General features: G+C 42.0%; 1 protein-coding gene across 2 annotated transcripts in view; it reads left to right on the top strand.

Annotated features, from left to right (window-relative positions):
• Positions 1 to 13,356, top strand: part of LOC138247151 (C-type lectin domain family 2 member B-like) — a 77,671-nt gene that overhangs the window by 25,454 nt on the left and 38,861 nt on the right. The window lies entirely within an intron of this gene.

Raw genomic sequence — 13,356 nt, 5'->3', positions numbered from 1 at the left:
TACCTGTTTAAATTTTTAATATTAATTTTTTATTATTTATTCTTACAGTGCCTAAAACATAGGAATTGTACAAGGATTTGTTAAATCTTAACCAGGTTCAGGCTTATCTTTCATATTGAAATCAATAGATTTTCACCTGAAAGATATTTCATCATTATGGAGTTTCCTAAAATTGGGTTTCTTCTATTTTTGGAGTTTCATAAGACTGTCACACAACAGAGATATAAACTTAGCCTAAGGCACAGTACAAGCACAACAACCTGGCCTCAACTGCAGATGGCTTTGGGGAGAGGATGGTAATGGTGAAGGAGGGAAAGCTATAACCCAGCCAGGTTCTTTTCAATTTTCAATATTGGATAGACTGAAACACAAATGTTTTCCTAATTTGCTATAGAAAGGATTGGCTAAAGGATGGGAAAGAGTTTGTTTCTGAGCCTCGTGTGCTTGCACAGAGAAGGTTTGTTTTCCTGTCTATTCCTGCGCCTTTTTCTTAATCTCCAGACTATGCTGAATACAGACCCTTATCATTTATCGAATCATATAAGGCCTGCATAGATTTAAATACTTTCAATTTAAGATCCTTTAAGTGGCCTCTCCTGTTAAATGTTAAATATCGATACAAAACATGTATTTCCACACCTGCTGCTCTCCATGACAACATTTCCAATGATCTCTTCTCGCCAAGAATCATTATCTTTCTGTTTAATTGGTACATTATAATCCATAAGTGCATACAGAAGCTTTTAAAGACTGATTAGAGTTTGTGTTTAGTGTTATGTTGTATAGGCAACTTCTGATGTTTTAATGATCTTTCAGCCCATTCTCAAAAATTGATCCTTAGCATTCATTATATCTTTAAAAGGTAAGGAATCAAAAATGACACCTGGGCGCCTGTGCTAATGGGCTGCTGGTGACACTCTACTGTCATTGGTTTTACATTATCTGAAAAGGTGTCCACAATTTTTCCAGCACCTATGGATCTATGGTCCTTTTTTTATGTGCACGTTTTCTCTTTTATTGTATGGTAATGTGTTATATGACTTAGGTGATTTTATTGTGTATATTTAATTATTCATACAATGCCTAGTGGTTTAGTATAGAACTTATTGTATTATTATGTGTAATACGATAGGATGAGATTCAAGTGAGTTTACACTTATGAAACATCTCATAATGGGGAATCACTAAAAAACAATGTTCATCTCTCTCTGGGAGCTTCCAACTTCCAGGGAACTTGTTATTCAGTGAAGGATACTGACTGTGAACAAACTCAGGTGTCTTAAACAGAATTTGACTTTGTAGGCATCAGGCTTTCAGGTTTGCTTCAAATGTGATGCAGTAATGTAATATGTAGCCTACTCATATATAATTTACTACATATTCATTCTTAATCACCACATATCTTTTAATAGCTAAAGTAATAATTTTAAATGTATACTTTATTAGAATGTTTTCTAATAAAACCGTATAAAATGCTAATACACATTGGGTTTTTTGTTGTCTTGGGAGAAACAGTGAAGGTAACACACTTGAATACATTTCTCTGAGAGGCAATGCTGTATTTCTAATTCAAACTCCCTCTGGAGATTTGCGGGGCACAACTTGCTATTTCCCCCCTTTTTAATTGTAAGTTGATATAACTGTACTTCTTTAAGGCCAAGAAAAATCAAAAGGGTGTGGTCAGGATAGACCCTGTCAGGCAACATAGTAACTTAATAATCTGAGTGCCCTTGGGGGCCACACACAATAGGGCTTCCAATATTGAGACGCCTTAGAAATATTGAGAGGAAATTACTCCATTAGGTTAAGGAGGAGTTCCCTGTTTTCTTGAAGGGCTTGTTAAGCTTTACTGATAAATGAGGAAATCACTGAAACTTGATTGAACCTTTAATCACAATCTCAATTCGTATCCTAATGTCAGAGTGGGATGTACAAAAAAAGATTAATGTGTGTGGTTCAATGAATAATTATTTGACCTTTACAAGGGTTCGCAGTTACAGAGGGACATGTAAAACCGGTTGTTCTATCCAGTTCAACTTATCCATTGAAATATGTTATGCATGAGTAGAATTTGCACCAGTTAAAATGTTGTACTGGCCATTTTGCAAATGTAGGGGTCTTCCTGGGCGATGTTAGCAGGATTTACACCACACCAGAATATGCAGAATGGTAGTGCTCAGCAGTTGCAATACTAGAATTTGGGACAACGTAGATGACTTGGACAGCATGTACTACTAACGGCAGGGACAAATGTGAGTCCAGTTGTTTCACGTGGACCTCCTGCACAGACTATAAATGCAGTAATGGGAAAGCGCGTCTTAAAAAAAACAACTGCCCCTCCTGATTGCCAACAAAATCAATCAATTATAAGCAGTATATTTTCCATTGACACCCAAAGAAAAATATGGAGTACTTTCTATGTGCCATGGGAATGATACCACTTAATGAGGAGCGTAGTACAAAGGAAAGTCTATTTACTAATACGTTCACCATTACACATGAGACACTCCCAAATACAGAATGAACATTAAGACACCTTAGCAGTTTATGATCATGAAACTCAGTGGTAAATATTGGTGAAATCTCTTTGATTGTTCTAAACAATGATTCGAGGTAAGCAGAACTTTTGGTCATATCACAGTACCTCACCACATTGCTGCCATTTATTTCACAAGTGTATATGAATATATGTTACGATTCCTTATGTACTCACTTACCTAAACTACAACTCCTGCCTAAAGCAGAGGTAGAGGGAATGCTCAGAGATAAAACTCTCAATGTGAAAAATTAAAAGGGCTAACAGAAATTCCAAACTGGATGACTTCAGCAGCAAGAGTCCATAAGGGGGCTATCAACTTGGGAACTGTAAAATATTGGAGAGCCTAAGGAGTATCAATAAACCTATTACAGCCTCCACATTAAAAAACTCTTGGGACAGGAGATGCTGGTAGAGACAGGAGAACCGAGGGGCAGAAACGGAGTATAGAAGAAAGTAAGAATATGGCACTCAGAAAGCATAAAAAGGGATAAAATTGTCAGGGTGATGTTGAGTAAAGTATAAAGAATTATGAGAAATGTTTTGATTCAGAACGTCATTTTAATACATAGGAAAGTGGCAGGTGTGACCACTAGAGAGCATCATGCCCCTGAAAATGAGCCTTCTAGAAAGTGTAGACAAACTAATGAGATTTTACAAGACTTGCTGGATGTACTTGTAAATGCCTTAGAAAAAATTAAAGCAATTTTGGCCAAGTTTATTAAAAGCCTATGATAACATCCTAGCCCTTTGTTAGGGAGACCCCCCCCCCCCCCATTGGGGAGGGTGCATTACTTGGAGGATTCTTGGGAGTAATAATTGTGCAATTGAGAAAAGGTTGCAGTGAATCAAAGGTTAATTCGATAAATACTATCAATGGGTAATGATGACCATCCTACAGCCCTACGGAATGCAAACAATAACCCACAGGAGGGAAGGATTAAAGCTAAAAGGCAATGTGTGGATGTTCTCAGGAAAGAACCAAGCACTGATGTATATGAGTAGCTCCAGTAGAAGATCCAACTAGAAGAAGCAAACATCAGGGATAAAAATAGTAGCAAGGGGTGAAGAAATTACAACAAGGAAGCAAATGACTTGTGAGACATCCATCACTTATCAATGCATTTAAACAAATATTTCAAACTGGAACTCACATCACCAGAAATGACTCTATTTCATTTTAGATTTGGAACCTCAGATAGAATTCTCTGACGGGCCACCCTCATCAAAAGAGCAGTTTATAAGATTTGTACAAGCACATTTCATGAACGAAAAAGAATAAACCCAAGATTACCATCCTTTGACCAGGGATACACTTCTTAGTCCTGCTACCACCCTTGTTGTCAGATGCTTGTGCAGCTTGCTAAACACCACACTTTGTGACCATAGGTACAAAACACCAGTATTGTCCAGGTGGAGAGGACACTTAAACCCACACAGCTCATTGCATACTGTAAGATGCTGCCTGACTGCTCGGGTTTGCACTACGTTTTCCTGAATGCTTTCAATCTCCAGTAAGCTCATGCCACAGTTTACTTCCTCCTAAAGCTCTGGGCATAATAAGAAATGACAGACTTACAGAGAAGCATGAACTGAAAAAGCATCTGCCCAAGAATGCTGTCTGGAATAATAATCTTTCCAGTGGATCAGAAATTGAAGAATGTTTTGATAGGAACGTCACCTGCATGGTGACGGACGTGCATCCCTGCACTGAGTGCCCCAGCTCCATAGGTATCTGGACCCCTTGTGATGATTTTGGGTCATGGGTAAACGCCGACTCACTTATGTGCACCATGACCTAGGCCTGTGTCATGGTAATACGGTCTGGTTAAACTGGGAGGGATGCACCAAACACTATGCTTGTGACTCGAGCAGGATGGTGGTACTGTACCTTTTTGTGTTTCATAGGAATCAGTAGAATGAACAGGCCTTTTCTCTACAGTGGTGCCCACTGTGGCTGTGTACTATACTCACCCTTGGTCTGTTTAGATTGTGTGTAGCACCGGATATTGCCAGACATTGCGTGATACTTGCATGTGCATACTGAGATATGTGTGCCTGTGTACATTACATAACATGGAGGTCCTTGGGTTTCATTTTGAAAACACAGGGCCCGGGGAGACTAGGAGAGGTGAGGACTGCAACCCCCTGCAGGAAATGGGTATTGCAGACATTCCTGAGACCTGGGGTGGGGTACACGCTGAAGGAAGAGCAGAGTATCCTCTGTGTATATGAAAGATCTCTTTGATTCTAGGAAGAGTTACTGGCCAGTGGAACCTGGTCTCAATGTTAGGGAGAACGTGGGACTGATACATTTTGCACTATGGACTAGGGAACCTTGATAGAGGGTGAGGCCTAGGTCTTTGCTCCTTTATGAGGCATATTTACGTGCAGGATGATAGTCAGGTGTTATCCCCAGTCACTCCCTTGACCTGTGTTGTGGGTCACCCGCAATTGGAGCCACTCCTGCTGTACTACACTGTCATTTTGACAAAGAGTAGCAGAAGAGAACACACTACAAAGGATTCAGCATTCACAACCTACATTTCAAAGGATTACATGATAAATCACATTTGTGTCTGGATTTGGACTGCAAAAGATGGGAGCACAAGACCCCCAAGTTGTTCAACAGCACTGTTCACGAGGAGAAGGAAGATCTTCAAGACTTCTACCTGCTGGAACCAGGACTAGGGACCAAGGTCTGCCAGCCTCCCTGCTGGGTGAGAGGCCAAGACCACTTGTCTTGAACCTGAAACACCAGGCTTCTGCCTGCCTACTAACACCAGTGGACCCTGTGAGGAGGAAGAAAGTGCCTTCAGGAAGTGTGGCCAGTGGAGATCTTGGCAAGTAGATTCCTTGCAACAGTGCTGTCTACCAATCTTCCAGGGTCGGTGACCTCCATATGACTAGGAACGGGGCCACTGTGAAGTACGGTCCCTTGCCGTTGTATGCCCTTAAATCAGTGACCGCCGTGTGACCAGGAAGATGGCAAACATGAAGTGCGGTCCATTGCACATTCAGTTGTCAAATTTGGCAACTACCATGTCACAAGGAAGGGGCTCTCCATGAGGACAAGTCTGTTGTCCATGTGCAGGCTTAAGGTGGTGACTAAACAGCCCTGTGTGATCAGAAGGTGGGCCGAGTCAGGACAGTTGAAGAGAAAGCCAGGAGGAACACTTACCGATTTATGAGATCAAGGCTCCCGATAAAAATAAGGAACAAATACCTTCAGTTAGGACAAATGAAAGTCCTAATGAATCTTCCATGAACAAGGCAACTTCAACTAACAGCGGAGCATAAATTAAAGAAGCACCTGCGTAAGAGCACTGTCTAGAAAGATAAGCTTTCCACTGCATTTGAAACTTAAGACAACTTTGAAATCTCAGAAATTCACACATTTCTTTTTTACTCACACCTTGGTTACCTTTGTACCATTACGGGTAGAGGTTCCACTCACAAGCCAATAGTAAGGCTCTAGAGCATATGCTATCGGTTGGGATAAATGAAAGACAAAATTAATCTTCAGAACACAAGGCAACTCTAAACAAAAGAAGATTGAGCTGATGAGTTATAACTGGTATGCCAAAATTAAATTTACCTGGCAGTGTATAAGAAGGAAAAATAGAAGATGGCTGCTAAACATCTCCCCAAGAGCAAAAGGAGAAAAACGTTATCCTGATTTGCATATTCCTTCATCTTGACTTGGAACAAAGTAAACTTTCAGAATCAAGTTGCCTATGCTTCTGAAAATTCTTATAATCGACTGCTGATACCAGAGCATCAGTGCAAGAAGGAAAAACTCCTGGATGAATTCCTTGCACACAAACGAAAGGTGAAACCTTGGTGGCACTTAAAGCTGCATTATTACAAGAAATGTCCACAATTGGAAAACGGCAGGCAGAGTTATTTTGAGTTGTGTTACAGGAGCATAGAATACATTTCTGCAACCTCGATCAGTTTATTCTCTTCACCTATTTGGCTGTGGTGATACCCAGAAGAAAGAGTTTGTTCAACCCCCAATGCCTTAAACAGAGCTTTCAAAAACTGAAAAGATATTGTGTATGTCTATCGGAAATGACCGTTATCAAGTATTCAGTGAGGATAAAAACATCTTCAAAAAACATTGAGACAATTTGTTCACTGGTAACTTGGCAAAAGGAATCACAAATAGGAGGGAGACTTTTTCACTTCCTCTCCTATGTTTGATTCAGAAAGGATTGCTTAATCCCTTTTTTGATACAGATAGTGTTTTTGACACCTAAAAGAGCTGTGGTAGAGTGAAAAAAAAACATATTTGTGATTGTAAACCTTGTGAACTTGTAAATCTTAGGGTGTGCAACCACTAATATGTTCTTTATCTTCAGTCTTTCTAGTCTTGAATTCCATAGCTCATATCTATGTTATTTTGACTCCACCTCATTGCTCATCAATGACCACCAAATGAACACAGAAACGAGAATAGGAAGGGAAAGACTTATAGCATTCCACACCCCCTTGAAAACTTGTGGTGGGCCTTCATATTTGGTGTCCAGTGTTTTGTGTACTTGTGTTCTGAAGCCACTCTTTATGCTTGTGTGATGTCAGTATTAGAGTGTGAGGGTCTGTCAGCCTCAAGTTGGGGAGGCTCAATTGACGAAGGACTGCACAAGGGTCAACACTGCTTCTAGAGGTATTTGAGTACACCTAGAGAATACATCATATACTTTTGAGCTTATTGAATAAACCTACATTAAGTACCTTTCCACCCCTGAACAGTGGAGTTATTATTTAAAATGATCCGCCTGCCTGCCGAGCCAAGATGAGTGCATCGGAGCAGTGAGTCCCACTCTAAGCCCCAGGGCTCTGATGACGCTACGCGCGACACAGCTTTGGCCTTGGACCTGAGGCCCGCCATATTGATACAGTTGAGTGCTCCCTGAGGCACGTTTTGGAATCCTCGTGGAGCGTGCTCATGCCCCCAAAACCCCAGCACATCACAGATTTGTCCTGCCTTTGCTGCCCTTGCTGACCCTCATGGATCTTGCTGAACCCTGGGGGTCTCGCTGAGGCTGTTTTGTAATCCATGCGGCAGGATGACTGGGTGGCTGGCTGATATAAAGGAGGGCAGAGGGGGATCCGGGAGTAGAACTCCATCTGACCTTCATAGTCGCCCCACTCATTGCCACTCATCACCTCACAGTTTAACAACACTCAACGGCGGCAGTACAATATTGCTTGGTTTTACAGCAGAGTACTTTGGAGCATGCTCGTGCCCCCCGCCTATGCTGTTTAAAATCAGAATACATCAGTAGAGAGGCAGAGGGTGAGGCGGCCCTCAATAATTTTGCTGAGGCAGTGGTCCCTACCTGTCAGTCGTACTCTCTACAGGCCTTCCTGTCTTTAAGCCTGAGTTGACGCACCCGCTTGATTTTCCCATTCTACCTTACCTTTGACCTTGGAGGATCTCCAAGGAGGAAACTATGACCTTAAAGAAACTACATTCCGGACGTTTGTTGCCTGGAAGGTCCTGTGTAAAAACTAGATCTAACCCTCTTAGAAAGAAAGGCATCTCAGCTATTCAGCTAAAAGGTCAGAGCCAACTATTCTCCTTCTGGGAAAAAGGTAAATTTTCCCCGGTAGAGTTGAAGAGCGACATGCCTGTTGACCCGACTGAGGGTTTGGAGTCACATTAATCCTCCTCAAAAAAGCCTTAAAAGATGTTTTCCAAGTGGAGATCAGTTCAGGGGGAGACTCTGAGGTCTGGGAGGAGAAAGTTTCCTAGTTCTCTCCTTCAGTAACCAAGGAGCATACTCCGGTTTCTCAGAACGCCCTAACGATGCCTGGATCGCATCCTCATCTCCCCTCCCCCTCCCACCGCCTCTTATTTGCTAATTCTCCACTGCTGGAGCAGTTCACATTAGCACCTCAAGAGCCCGGTGCTCAGTTAAAGACCACAGATTTGTCGGTTAATGACATTCATGACTTTACCCTGTCCGATTTGGACTTAAAGTTCTCCACAAATATGGGCGTATGGTAAAGGACCACTCTTCGCCTTCTGGGGGACCTCTGCCTGCACCCCGTTCCATAGGTCTACAACTGTTCAATAGTCGTACCTCTATACATGACTCTGTCTATTCTCATCGTTCCACGAGCTTAGGCCATGATCCAAGTAATGTATTGCCTAGTCAGCCCCAAGATCAGGAGGTTAGGCTCTCCACCTCCTTGAATAGCTTGGAAGATCCTAAAATTGCTGGAGAAATTCGTAGATGGATCAGACTGTATCCTTGAATCAGCAACAGCTATTCTGAAGGAGCTGACTAAAGACCACAAAAATGGGCATCTGCTTGACCCTTGAGAGGCCCGATCCGTGGCATCATTGACATTATTGTCCACAAAAGAACAGACCTCTCCTACTAGGTGCTCCAGAGCTGAGGCAAGTACTCAAACCTCTAAACCTCACAGAAATCAACCACTTGATAAGAGGTCCCCGCTGGATAGTCCAGTGGACTTACTCAAATGTATCTTTGATTCACCGAAAGATATTGCTAAGCAAGAGGGAAATCTTAACCCTGCTGCCCAGGAAATATTTCCAATCTTCAAATTTCGATCTAACCGCAAGAAGGGCTCCACAGATAGGCAGTCTCCTTCAATAAGAGTGGAAGGAAATTACAAGAAAAACAAGAAATGTAAGAGGAAGACCCTTAAAAGTGAGTTCATCTATAAAAGGCCGACCCGAAGGTTCAGTAAAAAAAAGCAGAAGAAAAGTACATTTTCTCCAGATAAGTGATTCCTCACAAGCTTGTCTGGAGCCTTTAAATTCGATTGATCAACCTACTATGGAGACTTGCCCCTCTCCAGGGCCAAAGTTACCAACTTTGTCATCTCCAATGGAGCATGGATTGGATCCCAGGAGGGCGCTCTCCTTGCTCTTGGGTGGTCTCATGCACTGAACCCAACAGCTCCAATATTCTTGCCTTTGAGGCCTACAGGAGACATTAAGGATGCCCCTTGGATGGAGGTTCCCAGTGCAGGGGATCACTATGGGGCCTCCCTCACTTTAGATTTTATCCCCCTTTTCGATGTTGACCTAATTTTGAAAAGATCCACTATGTTAAATTGCTTTTCAGACTCTAACGCACTGAACCCAATTCAAAGTGATGATATTGCTCTGGTTTCATTATTAGACTATGATGAAGGCTGTAAATCAAGGATTTCATTTCACTGTACGCATGTGATGAACTTGGTCCTCCAAAACGCTGACTATCTGCAGTGCCGGGGCATTGATGTGGTTCCTTTTCCTGGCTCTATCCTTACTGGGGAGGGTGATAAGATGGGTAGGATTTTTTTTCAGATAGGCCCACAGACTGCTATCCAGTATCTAAGTTATACAATCAGCCTGGCCATCTTAAGTTTAGGTCTAGGATGGACATGCAGACCCTTAAAGTCTTATTAGTTGGAAACAACAGACAGGTGTTTGTGCGGGAGATACAGGCTCTTCCTGACCAAGGCGTCTCTGATCTGGATGGGTGGATTTGGCTCCCGGGCGTTTTATATCAGGCTTGGGGGTCCAGACCTCTATCCAGCTACTTTAACTAGTGCAGTCCTAAATATTATCTCCTTGAATATAGCAGGGATAAAATATGCGAAGGAAAAGTTATTGTCCCTTAGCTCCCTAAAATCCAATATGATTTGCCTTCAGGAGACATTGTCCAATGGAGATCTATTGTGGTATGATTATTATGTTATTGATTGCAAGGCTACCCCATGAAGGAGGGGGCAAGCCAAGGGAGGTGTGGCTTGTCTGCTGTCAACTAGACTTAAGTGGAATTTTGAATGCTTTAAGGACCCCAGTAACCTTTTTTATGGCTCTATCTCTCCAGTTGCAAAACAAAATAGGTTTTACCTCTTTGTTAATGATAAACGCTTACATCCCTCCTGATTCGCATCACGTAGTTTTGATACAAAAAGTCTTTGCCCGCATAAAAAATGCATTGGAGAGTGATTCTCTTCCCAGTTTATAGTTTTGGTAGGTGACCTAAACTGTAAGATATCTAACCATGCCGTTTCGCAAGTCTGCGAGGTTGAGAGAGAGACAGCCCTGCAAATTCCAGCTTGCCTCTTCCCTTCCTCGATTAGAACAAATAAGAGGGAACCTCTTGCTCAATCTCCTCATGGAAAGCGACTGCATTATCTCAAATGGCAGATCTCCTTCTGACTCCCCTGCCTCTTCTACCCACCTTGCTCCAGGGGGAAAGGCAATCTTAGATTATGTGATATTGGGGTATAGCACTTTCTCCTTGTTAGTTGATTTAAAAGTTATGAACACTTTGGTCAGTGATCATAACCCTATCTCCTTTTCATTAGATTTGAATCTGTTAATGTCCGGGGCTCAGGAGTTGGATGGGTTAATCTCAGTCTTTGATAAAAGAAAGGAAGGACCCACTGGGATCCTAGAAGATTACTAGGTGTTAGGGAGTCGTTGGATTCTGTGGTTGCAGTCTTGGATATCTGGTAGGGGAATGAACTGAACAATTTTATGAAATTTATGTCTCAGTTGCTAATTAACTCTCCCCCGAACATCCCCAAAAGTACCCAGAGGATTATCTCACATCCTCTTCTCTCTTTTAAATAGGAAAATAAACATCTTGGTTAGGGCTCAGTATCAAGACTATTCTTCCAAAAGAAAGCCAGGGTGGCTCTTCTAAAAAGGAGAAGGAAGTGTATGAGCTACGCATAGCGAGAAATGCCTGTAATAAACTTTGGATTCTTCTTACAGAAGCATCAGTAAAGTGTCAAGCTAGATGTTTCTGGGCCCTGATTGAGGAGGGGTGTGGAACTAAAATCCGATCTTCTCCCATCGCCATATCTACTGCCAGGTGGTCCGAATTCATTGCCTTCCTCTATGCCTCAAATGGGGTGGTATTTTTGCAGCCCCTTGAAAGTAAGGAACCGTATCCCACCTCCTTCCCGTCAGTAAAAGAGATAGGACAAACTATTTACTCTATGCGTTTCGCTGCTGCAATGAGCCCTGATAATGTGCCCATTTCTGTAGTAAAACAAGATATCGGTCCCTGGAGTAAGATCCTATATGTGGTTTTTCGTAGGTGCTTTATTTCTCGATGTATCCCTCCCTCATGGACTGGTAGCATTATTATACCTCTATTTAAGAAGGGCGACTGCAATTGTACAGCTAATAATCGGCAGATCGCCCTTCTAGATGAAGCTGGAAAAATCTTTGCAAAATGTGTGCTTTCGAGACTCACTGATTGGGCAGAGGAGAATAATAATATCCCTTTGGAGCAAGCGGGGTTCAGGTGCAATCATGGCACAAAAGACAATATTGCAATGCTGCAAATCATCACAGAAAAATATGTGAAATTAAGATGTGGAGCTGTTTACGCCGCTTTTATTGATTTCTCAACAGCGTTCGATAAAGTGGATAGAGCTCTCTTATGGGGAAAACTGACCACTCTGGGTATTCCTCCCACCCTTCTTGAGCTATTTATTGCTCTCCACTCCTCAACCTGGCGCAGAATCCTCTTGGGGGCAGATAGAGGCTTATCTGAATGGATTAAAGCAGGATTGTCTTTTGGCTCCCTTGCTCTTTTCTTTATACATCTTGGATTTGCCCTCCCTTCTATCTCAAAGTCGGGGTTTTCCCCCTCAATTAGGCAGACGCCCAGTCTGGGGTTTACTGAATGCAGATGATGATATTATTTTTGATCTAACCCCAAACGGCCTACAGAACAGTCTTCAATCTTTGTCACACATTTAAAGGATTAATGTTTCAAATAGCAAGAATTTGCGCTTCCATGGCAACAAGAGAGCAAAATTTTCTAATTTCCATTGGGCACTAGGTAACCAAAAACTGGAAATCGTAAATTCCTACACCATTTTAGGGAAAACTGTATGTGGGAATCTTAGTGACATAGCCCATATCACCTCTAATAAATCCAAAGCTGATGCTCAAGCAAGAGGATTGGGGGCGTTATATATGGTCACGGAAAGATGACATTTCAACAATCTCCTAGAAGTTTACCAAGCTAAGATTCTCGCTTCTCTTCTCTATGGTTTGGAATTCGTAGATTCCTCCAAATGGAGGTTTCTGAATCTTCAGGAGGGTAAGATCCTCAGAAAGCTTTTATCTGTAAATACAGCTGTTTCGGTGGCTGCCGTAAGGTTGGGATTGGGCTTAAGAAGTGTGTTTGCCCAGGGTATAGTCGGGGTCATCCGTTGGGTTGCTTCTCTCATGACAGCAGAGGATAATACTCTGAGGGCCTTACTGCAAAAATAAATCTTTGCAGAAAATAATACCTTTAGGTATACCTTCGCTAAGAATGTTACATACGCCCTAGAAATGCTCGAAGTAGATTTCAAGCAGGTCTTGGCTATTCCTTCCCCGTAATTAAAACCGTGGCCTAAAACAGGAAACTTGGTCCTTAAGTCATCGATTGGACCTAGAGAGCTGTGCAAAAAGGAGAACGTTTTCGATTTTAATAGCAAAAAAAGCACAACCTTACGTAAACTGGAACTTACAGCATGGGGTGAGGCTGTTTTGGTTGCTTCTTTGATTGGGATTGTTACCTTTTAAATGTATTGTTGGCAAAATGGTATGGTTCAACTAAAGAGTGCAACTTCTGGTCTGCTGAAACTCAAGACCTAAATCATGTTCTATTTGTTTGTTCTTCCCTTACCCACTATCGGCGTAAATGGCTGAAAACCATCTGTTTTCAGTTCTCTCTGATGTCGGCTCCAGAGTTTCTCTAAGCCTTGTACTTCCCTCCAAATGAATTGTTTTGTTATAGAGCGTTTAATTTTTTAAAATAATTTTTACATTTGTT

The sequence above is a fragment of the Pleurodeles waltl genome, chromosome 7, assembly GCF_031143425.1.
Source record: "Pleurodeles waltl isolate 20211129_DDA chromosome 7, aPleWal1.hap1.20221129, whole genome shotgun sequence".
NCBI classification, from domain to species: Eukaryota; Metazoa; Chordata; class Amphibia; order Caudata; family Salamandridae; genus Pleurodeles; species Pleurodeles waltl.
This window is presented reverse-complemented; position numbering and strand designations above follow the sequence as displayed.